The sequence below is a fragment of the Ambystoma mexicanum genome, chromosome 10 (assembly GCF_040938575.1).
Source record: "Ambystoma mexicanum isolate Mex_15411 chromosome 10, UKY_AmexF1_1, whole genome shotgun sequence".
NCBI classification, from domain to species: domain Eukaryota; kingdom Metazoa; phylum Chordata; class Amphibia; order Caudata; family Ambystomatidae; genus Ambystoma; species Ambystoma mexicanum.
Window position 1 is genome coordinate 953,330,932 of NC_090932.1, and position 24,466 is coordinate 953,355,397.

The 24,466-nt window shown below is 42.1% G+C and overlaps 1 protein-coding gene across 5 annotated transcripts in view; it reads right to left on the reverse strand.

Moving 5' to 3' along the window:
- Nucleotides 1–14,153, reverse strand: part of NLGN1 (neuroligin 1) — a 1,353,775-nt gene extending 1,339,622 nt beyond the window's left edge. For 2 of the 5 annotated variants that reach the window (XM_069618719.1, XM_069618716.1), the window contains exon 1: nucleotides 13,781–14,153. The gene's annotated coding sequence lies outside the window, so the exon portion shown is untranslated. Of the gene's footprint in view, nucleotides 1–13,294; nucleotides 13,426–13,780 lie in introns of those variants that run through there. The other 3 variants (XM_069618720.1, XM_069618718.1, XM_069618717.1) reach the window with 2 other exon arrangements.
- Nucleotides 14,154–24,466: the final 10,313 nt, after the last annotated feature.

Here is a 24,466-nt window from a genome sequence, read left to right on the forward strand (position 1 = left end):
CGCAAATGCATAATGCTGTATAATTTCTATGCACTCGAAGTAACAATCTGTTTATTTCTATACATTGGACTCACAAGCTAGAATATATATAACTCTAAAGAAGTAATAACAAACCTTACTCAAATATGCAAGGCATTGCAAACCTGGTTAAACAGATACCGTTTTTATCGGCAAAGAAAGAAGTGTGGCCTGGATTCTAAACAAGAGCCACACCTTAGTGAGATTGTGGCACTAGGTTGCAAAACGATTGGGTGGTCCTGGGTAAACATGTCCCAGCTGCAGAATGAAAAATGGAGAAGTGAATCTGCTATTTCATAGATCACTGGTTCCCAAACTTCCCATACAGCGTATTTCGAGGGTAGGTTGGTGACTATATAGGAGAAGACTAGTGGACAAGAAGTTGTCCTCATAATTTTTCATGGCACAACCACTGAAAGCATTATTTTTGGGAACACATACTGTATATTTGGTACCAATATTCATACAACCAGATCATTACAACTGTGGCTTTCAATCTGGGGCTGTCATTCTCCCGCTGGGTAGAAAATCCTCAGTGTGGTTTGCCAAATCAAAAGGCTTTAAAATGTGCCAGCTTCCATTGACTCTTTATCGTTGAAGGATTTGTGGAGAATCCTACAAGCCAAGGGCCTGGAATGTACTTGTTTTCCTATAGTACATTATAGTCTATAGTCATTTTACCAACTCGCACAGAGTTTAGATCATTCACGTCTAATCCAACAACACATCAGAATTCGCTCCACATCTGATCATGCTCCAGTTGCAACTGTATTTGATTTAGAATCCTTCTACACAAAATGCCATGTCCAGCAAATACATTCAACAATGCTTATAGATGAAGAGGTAAAACAGTTGATTGTGGCTCATTTTTGAGACTCCTGTGAACATAATTCCTTGGCTGACACAAACTCATAGACAAACACCGACAACTAAATGGCCTTATTCAGAAGAATGCTGATTTCTAAAGCCACACATCAAAAATGTGGACGCAAGGAAATTACACAGCTTGAAAGGATGATCAAGAGAGCTAAGAAATCATCAGCTGTATTTGTAGATAAAGACACCATAGCCAAATTCTGCTTTTATAAAACTGAACTCTACACCCGTTTAACTAAAAAGATAAGGTTCCAAATATTAATCAATGTTAAAAGTTAAATTTGGGAAACGTTACAGGAGGCAAACCTCTTGCTGGTTATTTTGAAAATTAACAAAATAAAAATATGGCAAAAGATATTGAAAATGTTGTCACCTCTGACTCTATTATCGCTACCACTTCCGTTGTTAGTTTACACTCGCTTTATAACTCAGACGATCACCATCATTCAAAAAAATGGTGTTTTATCCCAAAATATATCTTCTATTTCATGTCTCAAGACAAATGCAGTCATTTAAAGTGCTCTAGTATATGTAAAGAAATTGCAATTGCTATTATATATCTTGCTTAATAGACTGGTGGGCCTTAAGTGCTTCCTTTTGAATCAAATTACATGTTTTCTGACATCCTCACAGATTTGTTATATAACAGTTTTAATTACAGATTGGATACGTAGCCGGGATCATTCCAAGAACCTCTTCCAATGGTGCATCTGCACCCCTGTCTGGACCTGTGCATTGCTCTACCAGCACAGACCGCCTTGCCCAAGACACCATCTACAAGGTATGCCCTTGCTGGGCCATGACATGCCTCCGCAGAGCACTTGCACCATTCCATCATGACCGCTGATGACCCTCCAAACCAGAATGTCTCATCGAGAGAAAGCCTGCTTCCACGGACGGCCTACTGGCCAAGTTTTGCCCCTTTGTACTCCTGCAGATCGAGCTGGCAGGCATAGCCGGGCTCATTGCAAAAGCCTCTTCCAAGTGTGCATCTGCATCCCTGTCTGGGCCTGTCTGGGCCGTGTACAGCGTCCTAGCGTAAATCTCCCTTTTGATCCCCCTGCTTGTAAGCTGCATGCCATTTCCCGCTCCACGTTGCATCCCCATGGTAACAAAAGGTAAGGGGATCCTCTCCAAATACATGACCGCCTTTGCATACTCCAGCCCACCCACAATGCTCACCCTCCCCTCCTTGTTCTAACCTTTGGCCTGGTAACCCTACTCTCTCTGTTTTCATCGGCACAATTCAGCCCTACAACGTTGCGTCTGCTACGTTTACAAGTGCATGACCCATGCCGCTGCACATAGTTAATAGTGCCAATCCACTACCTCACATGGAACCTCATGACTCCTTCTACACAGATACTCTTTCTCTTGATGTAATCACCCTCAAGGTGACCGAGTTCTTCACATGTCGTGCTTTGCTGCAAGTGTATCTCACAATGGTCCCAGCATCTGCCACCTGACGTAGAGCGCCTTAATCTCACCTGTCTAACAGCATAGCTGGCATACCTTTCTGTCTATCCCACTATCTCTCTCCTCAGCCTTGTGCTGTATTTTGCTTTCTTATCGGCCGACAATTCCGGTTTTTGACACGTTATGCAACCGTGTGCTGCATTCATATTTTACCCAACTGTAAATCATACTTATATTATCTCATTTGTTTGTCTGCATGCCTGATGCAGAACCAAGTACCATGAGGTGAGGCTCTGCCAGCACCTGCATTCATACTTATCTTGTCCTCCTGCTGGTTGTTCATCCAAGGTTGACCTTTGCTGTATTTTACTTATTTGACCTTGCATATTTGTGTAGCCCCTTGCACCATGAGGTGGGGCAACTCAATAGTGTATATTACCTGTTTGACCCTGCATATTTGTGTAGCCCCTTGCTCCATGAGGTGAGGCAACTCAATATTGTATTTTACCTACTTCACCCTGCATATTTGTGTAACCTCTTGTACCATGAGGTGAGGCAGCTCAATACTGTATTCCACCTACTTGGCCCTGCATATTTGTGTAGATCCTTGCACCATGAGATGAGTCAGCGCAATAATGTATCCTACCTATTTGACCCTGCATATTTGTGTATTCCCTTGCACCGTGAGGTGAGGCAGCTCAAAATTGTGGTCTACATACTTGACCCTGCATATTTGTGTAGCCCCTTGCACCATGAAGTGAGGCAGCTCAATACTGTATTCCACCTACTTGACCCTGCATATTTGTGTAGCCCCTTGCACCACGAGGTGAGGCAGCTCAGTATTGTGGTCTACATACTTGACCCTGCATATTTGTGTAGGCCCTTGCACCATGAGGTGAGGCAGCTCAATATTGTATTTTACCTACTTGACCCTGCATATTTGTGTAGCCCCTTGCACCATGAGGTGAGGCAGCTCAATACTGTATTCCACCTACTTGACCCTGCATATTTGTGTAGCCCCTTGCACCATGAGATGAGGCAGCCTAATATGTTATGTTACCCACTTGACCCTGCATATTGGTGTAGCCCCTTGTACCATAAGGTGAGGCAGCTCAATAGTGTATTTGACCTACTTGACCAAACATATTTGTCTAACCCCTTGAACAATGAGGTGAGGCAGCCGAATATTGTATGTTACGTACTTCACTCTGCATATTTGTATAGCCCCTTCAACCATGAGATGAGGCAGCTCAATATTGTAGTCTACCTATTTGTACCTGCACACTTGTTGTAGCCCCATACCATGAGGCACGGTTTGGCCTAAGTATGTACCACCTTTCCGCACATGTAACTATTTGTGCCCTGTCTCTCACTGTTACCTGCATATCTGAGGTAGCCCCCGTATCATGAGGCATGGCTTTTCCAGACCTTCCATTTACCTATATACTGACACCCATGTATCTGCTTGCCTGATGTGGCTCCCCATACCATGAGGTGTGGCGTTTCCACACTTTTCTCTTATGACCCACATTAATGTTGTAATCGATTTAAGTAATCTTGCACTCTGAAGTATGTCACTTCGCACTTCCTGTAACTTTCGCCCTGATACCTGAGGGTTTGGTGCGCTGCTATAAATACAAAATAAACAAAAATAAATAAAGATGTGTCTGGTGGTATCTTAATGTAAGGCCAACTGGTTGTATCTTCAACGACCAACAAAGACCTTCCATGAGTAAAAAGCGACTGACCCATTTATTTTACGTATGACAAAAACAAGATTTTGGCAAAAACAAATAGCATCTAGAATTAACACAATATGGATGGGTGCCACAGCAGTGGACTAATTGAGCTTTGTCAAGGGTTGGATACTTCCTGGCAGTATTCCTAAACTATATCACCTCCTCCACCTTGCTAATACCTATACCAAACCTATAGTAACCATTGGCTTTGATGCTGAAAAAGCCTATTATCAGGTTGTGTTGGGATATCTGTTCGAGGTGCTGTAATAGATGGGCTCAAAATGCTCACTATAGACGTAGCGCTGTAAACACAATCCATCATCAAGGCTCACCTTTAATGGCTTCTCATTAGATCGTTTTTCCTTGACCCGAGGTAGGGATGCCCTTTATCACACATATAATATTTTCTCAACCATGAACCACTAATTATTATGATCCAGAAAGAACCTAAATTCAAAGTTACTTTCGTTTTCCAATGCGTTGTTAAAGTGTATCCATATGTGGTTGATGTTCTTATTTACATCACAGCATCAGACACGTCCGTTCCAGCTATAATGTCCATAATGAATGACTATGGTAATATCTCAGGATATAAAGCAAATTGGGGAAAAGTGAGGCTCTAATTATGAATACCTTTTGCTATCTATCAGCCTTTAAACATGGCACTGAATTTGAAATGTCAAAGCATCTAGTACCTAAGAATACATTTCACTCCAACATTAGACACCACAAAGAAACCCTACCACACATTAATCAATGGAGCCCATTGTTTCTTTCCCATTGGTCCATATTGGTGGCAATTAAGATGGTCAGCAGGCAAATACGTTTACACTGTTATCAAAGTACGCATTGCTCTCCCTGAGGATCTTTTCAAAGGCTGGATAAAACCTTCACTATCTTTTCAAGGTCCGGAAAAAAACCTGGCATCAAACTGATAATCACGAAAGCAATTATCAGGCGTTCCTGCTGTGTTTTATTCATAACAATGGATGATTGGATTTCTGCAGGAGGAGTTCTTAAAATTATGTAAAGGGGCAGGAAGAAGTTGTCCAAGATACAATATAGTGACCATATTGTAATTATTTTGTTTTTATAATTTTTATTATAATTGGTTATTTATAACACACTTACTACCCTAAGGTTTCTAAACGCGGATGAAGGGATCAAACCTATGCTGCGCCACATCTTTTTGCTTCCAAGGCGAGCACGTGGCCCCTGAGCTATCCTCCCGAATTATTAGTATGGTAGTTGTGTTCTTCAAGAGATTCACACCCTATAATATAACCCTAATTGAATCTCTCTTAAAGTACTGTTGATGGAAATTGCCATTGTTTAATATCTGAAGGAAAATTATCAGTGCACCATTAATTGGCCTTCTTGCTCCAGGATCTATCAGAGTTAGGGGTCATGATAGGTTTTGGAACCTTTTTTTCAATTTTTCGTTTTTGGAAGTGATGCCCGGGGATATAGATATTGTTAGGAATTCTGTAGAGTGGCTGGTTGGATAACATTCGAACTATCAGAACATTGAAAGCATGTTGGACAGAGCATAAATTATATGGAAGAACGAAAAACATGAAATCTGTTGTTGCTTGCCATTTACTTATCAACGCTAGTCACAGACCAAAAATAAGTGTTAACTTCAAAAGACTTAAAACACAGGGGTTTTGTGTTGCACAAATGAATTGATCAGCAGAAAGGCATGTAGCTTAATGTAAACCAATAATGTTTTAGATTAATGCGTATTTAGAATGTACTAGATTTTTACTTAGCTTGCAAATATGTATATTTATTTACATCATTACTGTAAATGAATACCTTTTTTGTACATTTTTATGTTCATTACACATTCAATGTCAAAAATGTGTATTCAGGGGCTATCTAACACATCTCTCTTTGAGTTTCCTCTTCTCTACATTTCATTTTTAATTTGTTTGTGGTCTACTGCCCATTTCAACTGAGGTCTGCGTATACTATGAATTTAAGCATTTGTCTGTGTTATTATTTACGGTATTATTGTATTTTCACGCATAGAAAGACATGAATCTACTAACCAGTGAAGGAATCTACTAACCAGTGAAGGTTCCATACTCTGGAACAGTTTCCTTCAAGACCATGCCATCAGCAATGAAACTGAAGATTCTAGAAGACAGTGAAATCTCATCCCATTAGATGTGTTCTAAGAATGCAATGGTGAGCTCTGTCCATAGCAACAAAAATAACTAGGATGTGGCTGGATTGCCAAAATGCATGCCATTATACTTCTGTCGTATGTTAGATGTCCATAGTATGTGGAAAACGGTTGTGTATTACCAAGAAAGTGTATGTTTCCACCCTTTTCTCCGTCTTGCTCACCTATCATGCCCCATTTCCACCCTCTTATATCTTGCACCTTGAAGCTTGTTTTTGATGTTGGTGTGTCACCAATCAAAATACTACATAAGATTATGATAACAAGTCATTATTTCATTTTAATTATGTGGTACGCACTTGCCATAGAAATTAGCACTGCACTTTTTTGGTGGTGAACTGTGAAGACCCATTTGCCTAAATGTTTAGTCGATAGAATCCGAAGTGATTATGGCTAGTAAAAATGAACATAATCAAAGAGAAATTGGTGAACTTTGCCTCCAGTTTTTCTTAATCGTTGGAGCAGATGTGTCTCTATTTTGTTGCTTTTGGGGAAATGTCCTATTCATGGGAAGTTTTCAGTTAAGCATCAAATATGTTGGCCAAAATCGGAGGCCAAAGGGTTCAGTGTCACCCAATTCACTGAAATATGTGGCAACACAGGCAAAGAAACACAATTTTCCCTGGGAAAGGGTCTGAAATGTCCACATTTTTTCAGCTGTGGACTCACAAAGTGTGCAGATTTTGTCCAAAAATCTGCATTTATCCTGTCAACACAAATTCACTGATTTTGCCCACCACTACCTGTGGTCCAATGAAAATACCCAGTGTAGAATTTACTTGTGAATTGTAGTGATTGATGTTTTCATGAGCAGTGTATTGCCTTCCATGTATGATATTTTAGTTTTTAATGTGACTAATCATGAGGGCTTTATAAAGCAGGGACACATGATGTTCTGCTAAGTAACAACACTGAGCTGGAATCAACCAAATTCTGAAGTTATGTCAAACACTTAAAAATGTGCCCTGATGGATCATCTATTAGTCAAAACATTCCTCTTATGTTCAGCTAATTTCTTTGAGGAGCGGATTTGTAATGTTACCTTGCAAATTGCTTTAACATATTGTGACCTTGAATAGGATTTGTATTGATTTTGAATACATGACTCAAGTAAAATACTGAGTTGCAGCATGAATGGGGTTCTTTATCATGTTTCTCCCTGGGGACTTGTTGATTACAAATAGGATTTCTAATTTGCATTTGAATCTTTGGAATGAAATTGTGACATGAACTTTATTTGAAATGTGTCGGATTCATTTTTAGTCCAGCAAGATTTTAAGTTTTCCCACATGTAGTCATTGTGTTTGCTTTGTGCACGTAAAGAACTAAGTAAATTATCCTCCAACAAAAGCAGTGCTCTTAGTTAATTATTGAGCGCACTAAGTATGTCATGTATGTATTCATTCAGAGAAGGGGGTTATCTCACCTCTATTAGCAAAAGTGGTGTTTTCCAGCCTCAGCGTCAGTGAGGACCCTAGAGTCTGCATGGTTAGGCCTATTTGAGTGTGGGAGTAGACAACGGATCTCCCTGAATTGTAACATATAATACTTTTCTGTTCATCTTTTGTCCATGTTACAAATCCACACCTCCCGACCATTCCATGTGTCCCTCCCTTATAACTGTATACGACCTGCAGTTCATATAACCTTTATAAATGCATGTATTATATGCGGAAGCCCATGGCGAACAAGTTCGACTGTTTGTGTTTAATTTGATACTGCTGTAACAGCTTGGTCTTAGCTATCCCGGGTCAGCTTGCAATAGTGTTGCTATCAAAATATCTATTTTCTATCCCAGTACTATTGTTCTTATTGAAGCCCAGATCATTTTCTGTGGATGGGCCATAGTGTCTGACCTTTTATACTGCATCTGTGAGTATCTATTTACACCACCAAACTCGTTCTCCTGCTAGCTGTGACTCCTGTACATCTTATTTTATAAATAAAACAGATTTGAAAATTGTTGTTGTAACATGCTAATTATGTCTTGTGAAGCTTTGTCTTTTTTTGTAAGAAAAAAAAACAAATGTTTCATGTACCATGGTCCATGAGATGAATTTGAAATTTCTTAAAGAAGCAAATGCACTTTGAATGTATCATGCTCAACTCCAACAATGTATTAAATGTGAGAACTCCCCTCTCCTGTTTGGTGGCCCACTACAAGAGAGTACCTAAAATGATAGCATATATACTATTGAGACGCCAAAATCAAAACCACGTTCTGCCGGTCACCCTGTTTGTCCTAAGCCAATTATTATTTTTTTTTTAAACAGTTCTTCTAACAAATGTGAACATGTGTAAATCTTCCAACTGCAAACCTGGTGGATATAATGCAACTTTTAATTATTCGGGCAACACACAATTTAATTATGCAGCCCTGCCCCCAATCCTCATTTAATGATACCTCTAAATAAATTAATTGCACCCTTTCCCAGTAGACGTGCTTCAACTATATGATTTACCAGGCAGGGTTTAGAAGTCTCATTCTAACATTATTAATGAGATGTAAATATGCAAAGTTCCTCCATACATACGTATGTATCACAGCGTTAAAACAGTGCCCATCAAATCGTCAACTCCAGCTAAGCAGACTCAGGGTTTTGAGAATACATCTCAAACAAAATCCACTTACTAGCTTTCATTCCGGATGCATGGATCTTAGTTATTTAACTGCACTTACCACCTCTAATCTCACTATCCCAATGATTGTGCTAAGTGTAAGAAGGCCATATTTATTGTAAAGGTACTTGAGTACTTCAATGTACTACCCAACTGATCTCCCAAAAAGAACACAGCATCATGGATGGGCTAATGATTGTGGAAACTTACAATTTGTAATATTTTCAATCGCCTAGACATTTCTAATGTGCATCACTAGGCTAAACTGCAAATAAATGGAAAATCAATTCTGCAAACGGTGGCAAAATCCCCAAAGTATCTTTCTTGCTGTAAATGTATGAATTCGGCCCTTGAAAATGACCCGATGGGGTGCAGCAAAGCATGCTGCTACACATCATTTCTTGCCTGCAAAATAATGCCTGCTAATTGACTATGGCCTGTGAAAGATCACTTATCTAAAAAAGACGTGCTTCATTGACCAAGAAGAGTATTCTCTGGGAATTTCTTGAGGAAGGATTGGAGAAGTAGAAGGTTACACCTAATAGGAGCAAAATCTCCTACCTGTTGGAAACAGGACTAGAATTAGACACTTGAACCTGTAAAGAATACTTCTGAAGGAGAAAATATGAGAACCCCTGCAATTTCACTAAGGAAATATGTGTTTTAAAGGAAATCTAAGCTCCCCTTTCAGACGCAGACAGGGCCCATTTTCCAGATCTATGGAGTTAAGACATTCTATTTTATTTTGAGAAATGATCTCTACTTACTGAGAAACAACAAAAAAAACATGAGGGTGCATTCTTAATCAGAATTTAGCAAAACGAATCATCTAAAAAAAAATGCCTTTACATTAGCAATAGTGACTTGTGGTGCTGATTGGCTGAGCAACTTTGTGAGCTACATATAATGTTCATATGATATGTTCAGAATAGCAAAAACTGGTATACGCAGCGTCAATGGCCCAGCTAGCCCTTCGATTGTCTGCTCTGTGTTGGGTTCAATTCAAGGTGAAACGGGCAGATGTGTTCTGATAGAATGAATTAAACGCTACTGGTTTGATGCCACACAATTAAAGTAGAGCAGAGCAGGCACGAGTCTGCCAGTACTCTGTGTGGTGGAAACGCTATACAGGCCAAAATACCTGTTTTCATCGTCTTAAATAAATGCAATAACACAGCCTTCACTACGTGTCCTTCCAAACGCAGAGGCCAGTCATTGAGTGTGTTCATTAGTGTTCACCTGCACAAAGCATAATCTCAAATTGGGCACGTGCATTTAGGAATATTTGTAAAGCTGGCTTAATGTCATGACAACCATAGTGTATGTTTCTGTTTATTTTGTAACCACGATATTGGTACATGCCTAGCTGAAGACTAGCTCAGAGGGTTTAGTTCTTGCTGCAGAAATCTATGCACCTACAACATTCAACGAAAAGATTTAGACACCACCGGGGCTGCCTCGACAAGTCAAACTTCTGAGGACAATTAAGTAAGTAATAATGGGTTCGGATCTACAAAGACCCAGTGATGAAAAACAAATGTGATCTGCTTTGCATAGTAGATCCATTGTAGTATCTGAATAAGGCACACGTTCACTAAGGCAGTTTTTTTTTTTAGAACTAGACACTGTGTGGATGGAGGACGTTTTTAATTAATGTTCCTTTTTATATTATTTGTCTGTCGAGTAATTAAGAAAACCACTTTCTGGATAGCAGCTCTTCTAAGCAAGGCATCTGAGCTGAAGGGCCGCGCCATGGTTAGGAAGACCACACAGTAGAAGATTTGGTATCACCTGACATCCTAAAGGCTGCACTTCGGTGTTATACCACAGAAGAGGGAGGAGGGCAAATTAAAATGGCAGACTTTCAGGATGATTTCAGTACCTACATAACCATGAATGTCGGCGCTGATCAAGCACTTGGGGAAAGAAAGGACGAGGACGACACACTTGCAGTCGGAATCAGTTAGCAATTGCAGAAGCTTGAAACATCGTGGCCAATGATGAGTGTGCAGGCACAAATCATTTCTGGTGTACACAAATTCAAGGACGTATCTTTGTGTTTTTAGCATCTGTGCGTGTGCCCGTGGTGAAAGAGAGAAAGAAAGGGAGAGAGAGAGAGAGAGGGCGGGAGGGAGTGATAGCGAGGTTTGTATTGGTGTGTGTAAAAGATTAGAAAGAGGTGTGCCTTTTGGGGAGTTGCCCTGCAGGGAAAACAACATTCGAAATTGGTGCATTGCATATATGAAAGCAAAAGGGCAATTTGCACCAGCTGTGCAAATAAACAAGGTAGTCTCATGAATTGTGTATTTTATGAAATTGCACGGTTCCTCATGTGTACATGAAATAGTTCACCGACTGCTACACACCTCAAACAGGCAACCGTGTCTTCTGACACCTGAAAGTGATTGGCGGTTTGCTCTCGTCATGTTTTCCGCCACAGCAGTCCAATTATTGCCAACCTATGGCATGTGCCCTTTCCGTTTCCATTGCCTCTGTGACATATATAGCTGTGCCAGCCTCGTGTTGAATATATTACCAAGGATCGGCTGTCGAGTGACAGTGGAATATGTCGAATAAAGCCAAGTCCTTTCACCATTCATATGGTGCACACTCTCCGAGTAGGGCACACGGGTGCCACAAGTGCGTTCTAATAAAACGTCACGCAACCAAAACTCCTCGTGGACAAGCACTGGTATGAGCTGCCTACCGCGTCCAGACAGGCAGCACTCTTCCTAGTCTATGCTACGTCGCATACAAAATGCATACTAACCACACTATAAGGGTGTGCATACCGTGTTGTGGTGGAGGAGCGCACCTGCCCCCCCCCCTCAATAAAATTGCCGAGGGGCCATACACATTGCCCAGACAATAAAGCGGTCCGAGGTGCTCGCACACCTTCAAACTGCCATGTCCCTGCCCCCAGTGCCCCTGATTCTGTAACGGTGATGTGAAGGGCACTCGCGCCCGTCCCACCAGACGCACCTGCCGCATTCTCGACGGAACTCCCCCAGCCCATCTGAGAGAAAAACAGCCAGCTCCATCGACGCAGCAGCCTCCCGCTTTCCCGCGCAGTCCCACTGCCATTCAACAAAGCACCCCACTCAAGATGGGAACCTCTTTTTTTGGTAATGCGCCAGTTGTGTTTAAAATAAAAGCGTGCCTTGTCTTTTTTCTTTTTTTAATACGTGTGTCTGAATGCCAGTAAGTCATGCTAGGTGTGACTAGCAGGACTGCGTCTGTGCTCCGAGCAGATGACAGAGGGAAACTGAGAGGAGGGCGCTGCTGTAGCCCCAGTGCCGATAATTAATCTCAGAAATGCTCACTGCTACAGTAATAACAGGACATCTCATCGTGATGTGATGTGTGGCTCTCACTGGGTCCACCCCGCACGCTTCTCGGAGACAGGCAGCACACTGTATTAGCTCGGGTGCATTACACACCTTGACATGGGTGCATGCCTTCTGCATACAAAGACCTGGCTCGCATGTCCCAGGCATGCCAGGGCTGCCGCTGGCCGGGAACTACAGCTCTCCTCCAGGCTGAGTGAACAAACCCTACCCCATGTGCTGGAGTGCCCTGTTCCACGGTTATTGCGGCCATACTCCCCCGCCCCCACATGTCAATGCATATTTAAATATCAGAGTTACTGAAACAATCCGAAAATAACGTTAAAAAGAGGCCAGCAGCTAGATTTTGTAACGACCTCTGCCAAAATATCCTTGCATAATTTCGCAATCTATTTATTTCGATGTCACATTTCTCGTCTCCGTTTTTTACCTCGGGTTTTTTTTCGGACAGCGTATATATATCAACGAAACGATTCGCGGTTCCTTATCCGAATTCCGAGTTAATATGCAGCTTTACAAGCCAATTAATATTAAGTAATCTGAATGATTCATTTTAATTAAATCAGTTAAAGATTGATTTTCTGTCAGCGAGCAAAGATGATACACTTTTGCAAGCCTCCCGTGAGAAGGCGGCACCGCAGAAAAACTCGCTTCGCACCCATGGCCCAGACAGCAAAGTGCAGTGGAAAAAGCCCCGGCGCTATTAAATAACGACCACCAGCCTTCAGAGGTCGGACGGGTGGCCCCGACTGATGCATCCGTGGCGTGCGTGATCGGCGGAGGGAACTGCAGCGGTGCCGCTGCTCGGCTCCGACAGGGAACTTTCCGTGCCCATGATCCCGCACTGTACGTGATTGAGAAGGAAGGTATGACACAATGGCACCGCTCACACAATGCATGCCATGCGACGGGGCCCAACAGCACCCCCCCCTCTACCCACCGCCCCCCCTCCCCTCAACCTAGGAGAACACACAGCGCACCCCCACCCGCCTGCCTGTCACCACCAACCATTACAGGGCCAGCAGCCAAAGGAGCTGCCAAGATCACGGGCCATCGCCACATGCCTGGCAGTGCCCCCAAACACTTACCCGCGTACACCCACTCCTCTTTTCTCGTAGAGACGTGGAGGGGGCAACCCCCCCGCAATGCCAGGTTAGCCATCACATAGGTATATGTCGCGATCAAGAGACTGTCAGCAAGACATGCGCATACCTCTCAAAAGCTGCCAGTAGAGTCGGGGCTGCATTCTGCGATATTTTATCCAAAAACAATATATACGAAAAACAAAAACAACCTCATATGATGTGTGTGCGGGGGATGTTGCTGCTTTCCCAGATAATTTTTTCCCTTACAGGTCTCCACATACACTCGCTCACTGCATCATTTTTTGGATACAACGCCGTTACTTTTGAACATAAATGCACACGATGGAGGGGAACAAGACAACGAGGGGGTTGAGAAATCAGATTACACTTTAAAGCCACGAAAAGGAAGGGAGGCACAGTCGCTGAATACAAAGTTGCAGTTTTCCGAGCTCCTTGCCAAGCCGATGCCCACAGCCGCCGGATATTTACCAGTTTCCATCAGCAGCCCCCTGCAGTCACCCCTGCCGTGCAGCGTCCGTTCGGGTCCCCCATTCCATCCTCCAGCCACCTTATCCCAGGTACCATCACCACGGACAGCTCCAAACTGCAGCAGCGGTCCCAGTATCCTCTCCGGCCGCAATGGGGGCGTCCCACCATCCGCGTGGAGCCCGCTCCCCCGGTGCAATCCGCAGAAATCCGCGCGATCCAGCGCGGTGCCTCCGCCAGCAGCCACCAAGATAATCCCAGCAATCCACGAGATTTACGATCTCCCTGCCGGAGCGCCCTTCGACCGAGCGGTGGCGCTGTTCCAAACCTTTCTGTCCGCCATCCACGGCTGTCTCCCAGGAAGCAAAGAGGAGACTGAGATAATCGCCTGAATGGCGTTTGTTTCTGTCCGCTTATGTTGCGCCTTCTCCTCACCCGGAAGCAGACAGCGAGGCAGGCAAGAGATTGCAGCTCGTGGTGCCTTGATTTTCGGTGCAATGGCTTGAGCATACATGTGCAAAAAAAAAGAAATAAAAAATGTGGTCCATGAATTACGTTCTGGGATATCACTTACACAATAGACACGAACTGCAGCACTCTAAGAAAACACAATACTCTTTCTTGTTGCTTGTATTTTTCCAAATAATAAGGAACTGGCGTGCTAAGTGAATATGTGTTATGGACACACATGTTTTACTGCACTATACATGTTTGCCCATTTCCAATAAAATAGCCCTATCCTTTTTGTAGGAAGTTAAGATTCTTTTTGTAAAGATTCTTTTTGTAATATAACTGTTCAGTGTGAGGGTCAATACTGTCCTGCGCACTCAAATTGATAGGTTTTTCTTTGTGATGGTTAGACCTTTGTTATCTTCGTAAACTGTCGGATGCTGTGCGCCCAATTATCTAAGGGTTTGGTGCACCCTACTAATAAACAAACAAACAAACAATCAGGGTCTCAATTGTCTGTTTGCATAGATGCCAATATTAGCCATTCCGTTCTGAAGACCCTCTTGCCGCCCTGTTTTAAACGTTGCATTCTGGGTTTTATAGTCCTGGATTAACCCATTATAAACCCATAATGACAAATCCCAAAATGTTAAAAGCAGGACTGCATTATTGTTTCCCGAATGGAATGGATACTGTTGCAGGTCTGGCCGTATTATACTATAGAGCAAAATAATAGATTCCAAATGAAACATGTTATGTTTTGTTATACTTATGCATTTATAGAGAATACAAACGCCTGATGGACTCCAGGGCACTAGCATTGGAAGAAATCCAAAGGCTAAAGTTATCTCTGTGGGTAGAGCAACCTATGAAGAGAAAGGGCCTCATTACAGCGGTGGCCTTGCCGGTAAAACCGGCAGGCTGCCGCCAAACTTGCAATTTTTTCCGGCACCTGTGAATGGGCAATTACCGGTTCATTATGGCCCAGCCGGACCCAGTAATTGCCCATTTACGGGTGCTGGACAAAAATGCTCCTCATTCCCATTGAGCCCTAAAGGGCTCAATGGGAATGGAATGGGGAGGTTGGATGCAGGAATGGGGAGGTTAGATGCACCGGCACTATTCGTAAATGGTGCCGGTGCATCCGACATGCTCCACTCGCAGGTGCCGGTATGCCCGCCAGGTCAGACCTGGCGGGCGGGAAGGCACCTGCGAGCAGAACTCGTAGTTTCCCGGTCCAGTAACAATGGTACCGGCAAGCTTACCGGTACCGTTGTTACCGGACCGGCAAACTTATAATGAGGCCCAAAGTCTTCCATACATATATAAACACTGTTAAAGAAGGGAGGTCTCTCAAAGGCAAATACTGAGTGTTTCAGAGATGCAGGACTGAGCAACTGAAGCTGCGATGACCAGATCGACTTGGAAACATTGGGTGCAATGGAAAGTATCTTAGCGTACACCCAGGATCAAAGAGGTTAATCTTGTTCACAACACAAATAGATTCCAGTCCGTGAAAACCCTAAACTCAATACAGAGGATCTTAAAGTCGGCTCTGGCTACTATTGGGAGTCAAAGTAACTCTCTTAGAGTTGAAATGATATGATCCTATGAGTTATACCCCTACATTCATTTTTAGATGAAAAACTCCCCCTTGACTACATTTTGGAGCGCTCAGTAGAAATAAATAAAGAATAACTATAATTAAATAAGGAAGGTAGCAATATCTTTACTAAGCACGATACACGTGTGGAGCACCGTGAAGAGCAACAGATTACAAATGATTGACCCGAAGGTGCAACATAGACATGGTAAGAAGACAGGATGGTTTGGTCACCATTGTTCATATAAAAGGGCTAGAAGATAGTTATATTTGGTATAAAGGAAATGTGGCAGAATCGCCACAAACATTTGTGATGGGTTGCCATCTGCAAGGGTGGGATTGGCCCAACTCTTTTTTATTTTTTTATTCCTGTACAATGAAGAAGCAAATTCAGGTGCTGCAAGGGAGGTCTGCTAATCAGACCCCCCTGTCATAAATTATCCAAGCCAAAATTAAAGTGCACATATGTATCTTTACTGGGGATAACTACATGCACACTTGGCCCTCTGGCTCCGTGGTGGCACAGAGTAGGTTCAAAGGCCCCATCTGCATCCCTGACAGCTGCTGTGACCCAATGTTTCTGCAGACAAAGGTGGCTTTTAAATCGTCTGCACCTCTTACCTAACATGTAATAATTGTGTACCTTAGTCAGACAAAGCAGTAGTCATTTTGTCAAAGTTACACATTTTAATTATTCACATAGGGAGATGAAGGAAGAACTACATAACATGATGACGTTAGTAGTGCTGTTTTTAATTGGAGAATACTAGCTCTCCTCAGCATGAATGCTGTACTTTTAATAAGATACACTTCTCAGGCAGGCTACTATTTAGTGCCCAAGCTGCTCAGCAAGACTATTTTACAAAGGATTGTATTCAAAATCTGAATGTCTCATAAGGGCTGTGATTCTTTTCATAAACCAGCACCACTACTTCCCAAAAATAAAAGGTGCCTATACTTTAACATGGACAGTACCAGTAACAACCAGCATTGATGCCATACTCATGTTCGCTTGTGGCAGTTCTGCTAATGGGACAGTAGCAGCGATTCATAGCACCTTTGATGAGACAGACCTTGCACTTTTCAATTTGGCTGCTTAATGACCGTGCAGTTTGCAGAAGGGGTTGCATGTATTTTATGGAAATGTACCAGTATTTCTTAGCAGGAATGCTCTGTTTTAATGTGATGGTAAAATGAATTCTAAGCAGGTCTAGAGGAATTTTAATTCGTTGGTTAATTAACTTATTTAAAGGTCTGTCCTATTAAGTGGAACAATAACATCACACTTTTTGCAGATAACGCTAGTATTTCCCTACAGTGACACAATATATTGTGTTGAAGAGATGTTGAGGATCACACTATCAGTCAGGAAAAATACTCAATAATGGAGGACGCAGGTGCATGTCAAAACCCAGCTTTTTCAGACAATTTATCTAAGCAGGGACTGCGGACAAGCATTTCTTCTTCTAGCTCTTTTATTCCAAACGATTAAACACTAGTATGGTTACAAAATCTAGTCAGAATTGACATCACCCTACATTATCAATATACAAAATCTATTGGGACTTCTGGTTGTATAGTGGGTAAAGCTGCATATAGAATGTTTATGGGTTAGTCACTCAATTGTATTGTATTGTATTGTAGTCGTCATTTATATAGCGCCATTTTCCCATTTGTATGGCTTAAATGCGCTTTGTAGTCGGAGCGCCCTCAGGGACAGAAGTCCTGGTTTGGGGAAACATTCTAAGAGTAGACTTTAAGATGCATGTGCATTCTGCTGAGATTAGCACTAATGAGGGCTGGCTAGGCTCTAGTAAGCAACCCAAGATGTCAGGTATGTGGGCACGTGCTCAGGGTGGTCAAGACAGAGTGCTAGTCCAGAAGACTCGATGTGTGGCCAGCTAGACCGAATTTGTCATAGGTTGTTGCTGTACACTAATGGCATATGTGTTGCTGCATGTCTGGGGTTACAGTGTGATAAGTTATGTGAACATCTACACCGAATTTGACATACCCGTAGCTGCATTCTAACATGCATCGATGAAGAACCGTGCCTGCGGCAGGTGTTCACAAATGTGGTGTGTTTATACATACCTTAAACTCAGACAGATTTTTATCTTTGATGTATCTTTGTCAGATTTATTTTCCTGGCACCGTGGTCCCCTTAGCCCTAAATCTCCCAAGGCAATTGGCTGTTCATGTGGGTGCATCTTCTAGTGGGGCAGAATTCTACCATGGACAAGGACCAGGGTAATGAGATTCTTTGATTGCAATAGGCACATTAATGAAATAGACATGGCTACTATGTGTTTTCCACGTACAAAGAAGATTAACCAAGTAATCTAATAAGAACAATGGCAGCGGATACTTGCATGTACCCACTTTGGGTTTCAGCGGCTAACCTAAGCAGTTATAGGTGGAAGGGGTTGCTAGCAAGTCAATTGGAGCGTCTTGGGTGGGCTGAAACTCTTTGGACAATCATTGATGACCCATCAATGAAAACCTCCTTGGGTGTTTTCTTTGATGCAGGTTACGTCATCATTAAAACCGGTGTAGGGACTACAATCATGTACATAATCCCCCTCTTCTACTGGTTCTGCTATGAACCTTGCTGGGTTCACTGTGCGACAGCTAACAGTTTTATTTGATGGATTCGAGATTATGACCTAGTAACCCGAAGCTCTCTGGATTGCCAATGTGCTTTTAGTCTTACCAAGTAAGGCAAAAAGAGCATGCTCCACATATAATGTGACGGAACAGCCCATTATAATAGTTGCTGACTTCTCAATTGCAAAGGCTACTGCAGCCAATGCTTGTAAACATGGGTCAAGATTTGATGATGTTCATAAAAGCTTGTATGTATATATTAAATAGGATTGGCCCCAAGACAGGTCCTTGGGGGTCACCCCATTCTACAGAGACCTATTTGGCCTTGTATGGAGGCAGAGACACTGTCTGGTACCGGGTAGAGTGAAATGAGTTTAGCCACAACAAGGCTAGGCCACAAAAGCCAATCTCTTCAAGGTTATGAGACAAGAGATCATGGTCAATTGTATCAAATGCTGCGGACAGGTCCAAGAGTATCAGAACAGCTATCACAGACGTGTCACCGAGCCTGGTTAGATCATCAGTATCTGCCACCAGAACTGATTCAGTGCTCATGTTTGGCTGAAAATCTGATTGATGAAAATCTAATATGTTTTCCTTTTCCAGAAAATCTCTAACTTGTGGAGTCATGGTTCCTTCTAGGACCTTCATGAGGAATTTGAGTAGAGATAGAGATCAAAAATTGTCAGTGAAAGTTGGGTCCAGTGCTGGCCTCTTTAGCAACGATGTGACAAGAGTGTGCTTTAAAGAGGCAGGAATATAGCCAGTACTCAAGGACTCCTTGACTGCCATTGAGATCATGTAGGCTAGTTCAAATAGAATATCTTTGAGGGTTCTGAGAGGGATCTGATGCATGGGTAAACTAGATAGAAGTTTAGAGATAATGTCCAGAGCTTGAGTCACAGACATCGGCTGAAAGACAGAAAAATCGGTTCCAGAAATCATTGTTTGAACATTTCTGCTACAGTTGACACAAGGGATTTTGTAATTGTTTCACAAATTCTAACAATAGGAATCGCATAAGTTTTGAGAAACCGCGATTGACTTACTAAATTTTGCTTGTGTAGACAGCCTCCTCTTCCTCACTCTCCTCATCATCTTCATCTTCCAACATTGTATCTTCTTCCTCCCCATCCTCTCTATCCTCAAAATCTAATGTTCCAAGGTGATCTATCGTATATGTCCCGCTCATTACCTCTTCCAATATATCCCTGTCTTCCTCTTGCTGATACGTTTCCCAGCTTCCTCCTATGTTGGTATCAGCTCTTCTGTTCCTGCTTACACTGTCCCCTTTTCTTATGATGTTTTCTTCCCCCTTGTCTAACAATGTGTGTCTACTCATAATATCATAAACTTCCTTACAGCGTCTCTGTATACTTCTTTAATATTCTCTTTCTTCATTTCACCTTCTGTCTCCTTCCTTTTCTTCCTCCCTTTTCTCTCTCTTTTCCCTTTCCTCGTTAACATCTTGTGTGCTCTCCCTTTCTTTCTCCTCTCTTTGTATTACATTTTCTCTCACTTCATCCATCCTCTTCTCCTTCTCTGTCTCCTGTGTATCTGTACTTCCTGTCACCTTCGCATTACCTTCATCACTACCCTTTCCATCTAATTTCAATAATATCTCCCATCCTATCCATTTATTTCATACAATCTCTGTCTCGCCCTTTTCACTCTGCATGGATTCTGCTCTATAACACTTCTCATCTGCTTCTGTTAACTGTGCTTGCACCCTGAGCACTCATCAGCTTCTTCCTGTAATATGGTCTCTGCTTGCTCGCCTTCTTGCCTTTCATACTGTCCTCACCACTATATGCTGGTGGTGCATATATGGGATTGGAATAACCTGCAGTAGCCTATAATGGATATATTCCCTGTACAGTGGGGGTTTGTGTCACAAGTTTGGGGAATAGGAAGAGCTGTGGGTTCAATGCTCTCTATGCTCTCTCTGCCATGCTGGTTAATCATCCATTCTTTCTTACTTTGCTCCTCACCTTCTTCTTTGAACATTTTCTGTAGTTCGAGAATCTATTCTGTAATTATTTCCCCTTATGCGTGGCATGGCATGTAAATATGTGCACATGTGTAGCAGCACCGTTTTCAAATGAGTGTCATCTTGGGGCCATGGCATAAACATTGTGCCTCCCATTTTTCTTAACCCACCCAACATGGTACTTGAGAGTTTTGTATCTGGGAAGTGTCTTACATAAATGAACAATTGGAGTGTCTGCCATACTGACAATATAAAATGCAATTTAGCAATAATCAATGAATACTGCTTCAACTCGTGCTCATGTTCTTTCTGCTTCTTTTCAAACCCCGTCCCCACAATAGCTTCCCCAATGTTAACACACCCAAGTCTCTCTCTGGGACCAAGTCCTCAATAACCCACAATACTTTTGAGCAGCATCACAAACGCCACACACGCTCCGACCTATTTACTTGGTCCACAACACCAATTAACTTCTCCTACCAACACAAAGAAAAAACACCTACACACTTCTATTTAACCCTACAGCACACGGCTGGCACCAGCAAACATGAATACAAATCAAAATATGTCCATCTTCCCATATAAGTGGGGGATTCCTCTCTTGATCTCTGTCACATAAAGAGGATTATCCTGTGATTTTCCTCAACCCTTGTCGAAGCTATACAATCCATTAATATTTTTACTGCTCATAAATCACCAACACACAAAAACCCTAACCCCGGTTTTAATGTGCACCATTCATACTCGCATCCGCTATTGGTCTGAGGAGCTGAGCCTCCTCTAGCTGCCTGCTCCCCTCCACCACCAGCAGTGAAGCCTGCAGGGACCGTGCAGGGCTCTTCTGTCAATGGGGGTGACTGCAGACCTCTCTTCTCAATTGCACGCTATCGATGCTCTCCACAGACCTCGCAAGATACATTGTAGATGGAGCTACAAAACGCGAAAGAAATATTGGCTTCCAAAACGAAACCATTTGACAATAGTCAGGCTGGCATGTATGGATTTAGGGAACAGCTAATACAGAGTAAAGAGCAGATGCGTGAAATGGGCTATAATGATAGACTGAGAGAAGGAATCAAGCATATTTGGTTGAGGTCAGAATCACAATCTGTACCTCATAGACTGATAACTTTCATGGAGGAAGAGAGATTGTCCTCTATTCTGGAGACTACATCCCCACTGCCCACATCATTTCATTGTCATGCTACTGTCAATGGCACACATAGCCATAGTCAGAACTTAATTGTCACCAAACAAAGCATGTCCTCCTCCCAGACTCACCTAAATACACAATAATACTTGATTTCCCTGTAAGATATAAAATAATATAGATAAATATAGGTGAGAGGGTAGGGGAACATGTCATGAGTGGGAAGGAGAGCAAATGAGAGCTCTCTCAAACAGAGAATTAGTGAATAAACATATCACTTAGAATGAGTGATGGGAGCAATAATTACAGTGTATGATGCAAGAGAGAGAACATTTAGCCTGTGTAACTGACATTGAGAGACAGCACATACAGCCATAAACATATATTGTAAAGATACACATTTATACCAAGATGTATGGGAATACCCCAGAGCCTTTATTTTTTTAATTTTATTTTTATGTATTTATCGTGCCATAGCCAACATTTGACTTTAAACACTTTTCACGAACATACATACAACAAAATAACATGACAGACTTAAAAGAAATTTAAGAACATTCAAATTCCTCAATTATTAACTTTAAATAAACAAAGAAAAATTTCAACGCAGACTATAAAATATAAGAAAACAGCACCTATGGGAAAAAGTAAAAAATGAAAAACAGATAAGGGAGAGTGAGCGAACAGGAAAACATATATTTTTTCCTGCAGTAGAACCATTGATCTCATAGAGACTAAATTTAAATAAATGACTCATTTGAACACAACATCAAAAAGAAACTTAAAAATGGGAGAAACGTATCCATCCCCCTGTGGGCACCAGTCACCCTTCACCTCCTTCTCTCCTCCTTTCAACTCAGTCATTAATCAAATTAAGTTCCCTCAGAGCTCTAACAAGTTCCATTGAGAGAGCAGACTCATGACATGAAGATAATCTCCCCCAGAATTCAATGGTATTTAACCATGACGGATGATGGAAAAACCTACCAAATCTTCTTACCCTCATACTCCAAGTGCCTGGACAATCTGATAATAAGTGTTTGGATGTCTGATTACTGGTATTATCACACTTACCACAGTTCAGGAGTATTTTCCCTTCAATATCCCTTGTAGCCTGAATCTCAAGGGTCGGGAGTAGATTTAGACGGAATCTAAGAATAGCTACACCCAGCCGCAGATCTAGAGATTTTTTTGAGATAGGCAGGGAGCATTGATAATCGTTTATCAATCACTGTAAAAGAGGCAGATCTCTTTTCCCTCCTCATACTATCTATGGTATCAATCCAGTCCTGCTGTTTCATCTTATCCTTCACCCTGTCCAGATTTCCCAGAAGAAGCTCAACATCACAACCTGCTTTCGCTAATATATCTGAGCATCTTTGCTGGAATTTATTCAAGAAACCATTTTTACCCAGTTTCAGCTCTAGCGCTACTTCCTCAAATAAAGAGTTTTTGGGATAATCTAAAACCACTCTATATAAGTTCAGCCATTTCCATTGGAGCCATGATCTAAGTGAGGAAAGCCCTAATTCATACCTAAGGTCAACTATTGGGACAGGGTCCGGTAATCCCAATGTGCGTTTCCACAGTTTAGCTTCAATTGTGTCCCATTCAATATCCAGAGCTAAGCAGTTATAGTCTAGACCAAAAAGAACTATAGGAATGACCTTGCCTATATAGAATCTCACTAGATGAAGTATCGAGAATTTACAGAATTGAGTCTTGATTCTTTTCCTTTGCGCTCCCAACTTTACTATTTTTTAGTTCAATAGATCGCAACATATCACATTTTGTTGGAAAGGAGCTTATTGTTGCTCCCAAGTATGTTAATTACGCAACCATCTCAATCGCTCATTGGTCCAAGATTCAAGCATACTGCTTCACCAACCTCCGTGGTTGTTTAAATCTTAGAATCTTAGATTTTAGAGGATTAATGATGAGACTATTATTTTGTGCGTAATTTTCTATTGCATACAGAAGACGTTGCAGCCCTACCTGAGAGTGATCCAGGACTACAACGTCATCTGCATCCGCCAGCCAATTAATTCTTGAGATTCCAATTACGGGGGATATTAGTCCTATATCTTTCAAGAACTCCGCTAGGTCTTCCATAAACAGGATAAACAGAAAAGGAGCTAGTAGGCATCCATGGAGGACCACTCTCTGTATTTTGATCAGATTTGTGAGTAGGCCTGCTCTAGTCAGTCTTACCTGCATAAAGTTATTAGAATGGAGATCTATCATGATAGCTTGTAAATTGGGAGGAACACCCCAGGAATCTAGTTTTTTCCATAACAGATTCCTATCAATAGTGTCAAATGCTTGTGAGAGGTCCAGCCATGCCCCATACAGTGGCAGACCCCCTTTTAGGAAGGACGGCGCTGTCAAACAACTCAATACCAGACCATTAAGTGAGGTTGAGAGGCCCTTTCTAAAGTCTGATTTCTGCCTTGGTATAATACATGTTTTCTTTTGCCCAAGCTTCCAATTCCCCTAGGATGTGACCAGCAAAAATATTGCTGTCAGCATCCAAAAGGGAAATAGGCCGATAGTTGGCTGCTAGCAATCGGTCCCCCTTTTTATAAATAGGAATAATTATAGAGTTTTTCCAAAAATCAGGAAAAGTCTTCCACAGAATTATATTATCGAACAGTTTTTTTAGGACCTTTGCCCACAGAGGTGGATCCATATTTAAGATTGAGTTGCTCAGGCCATTCGGCCCCAGAGCTCTAGATGCTGAAGATTTCCATATCAGCATTTATAGGTCTGCGGCTGAGAAGTCCAAAAAACAATTACCTCATTTTATTCTCTCCCCAGGACTAGTATTAGGGCATTCATAGACCCCTGCAAAGTGAGCACACCACACATGTTCTTGGAAAACCACATCCT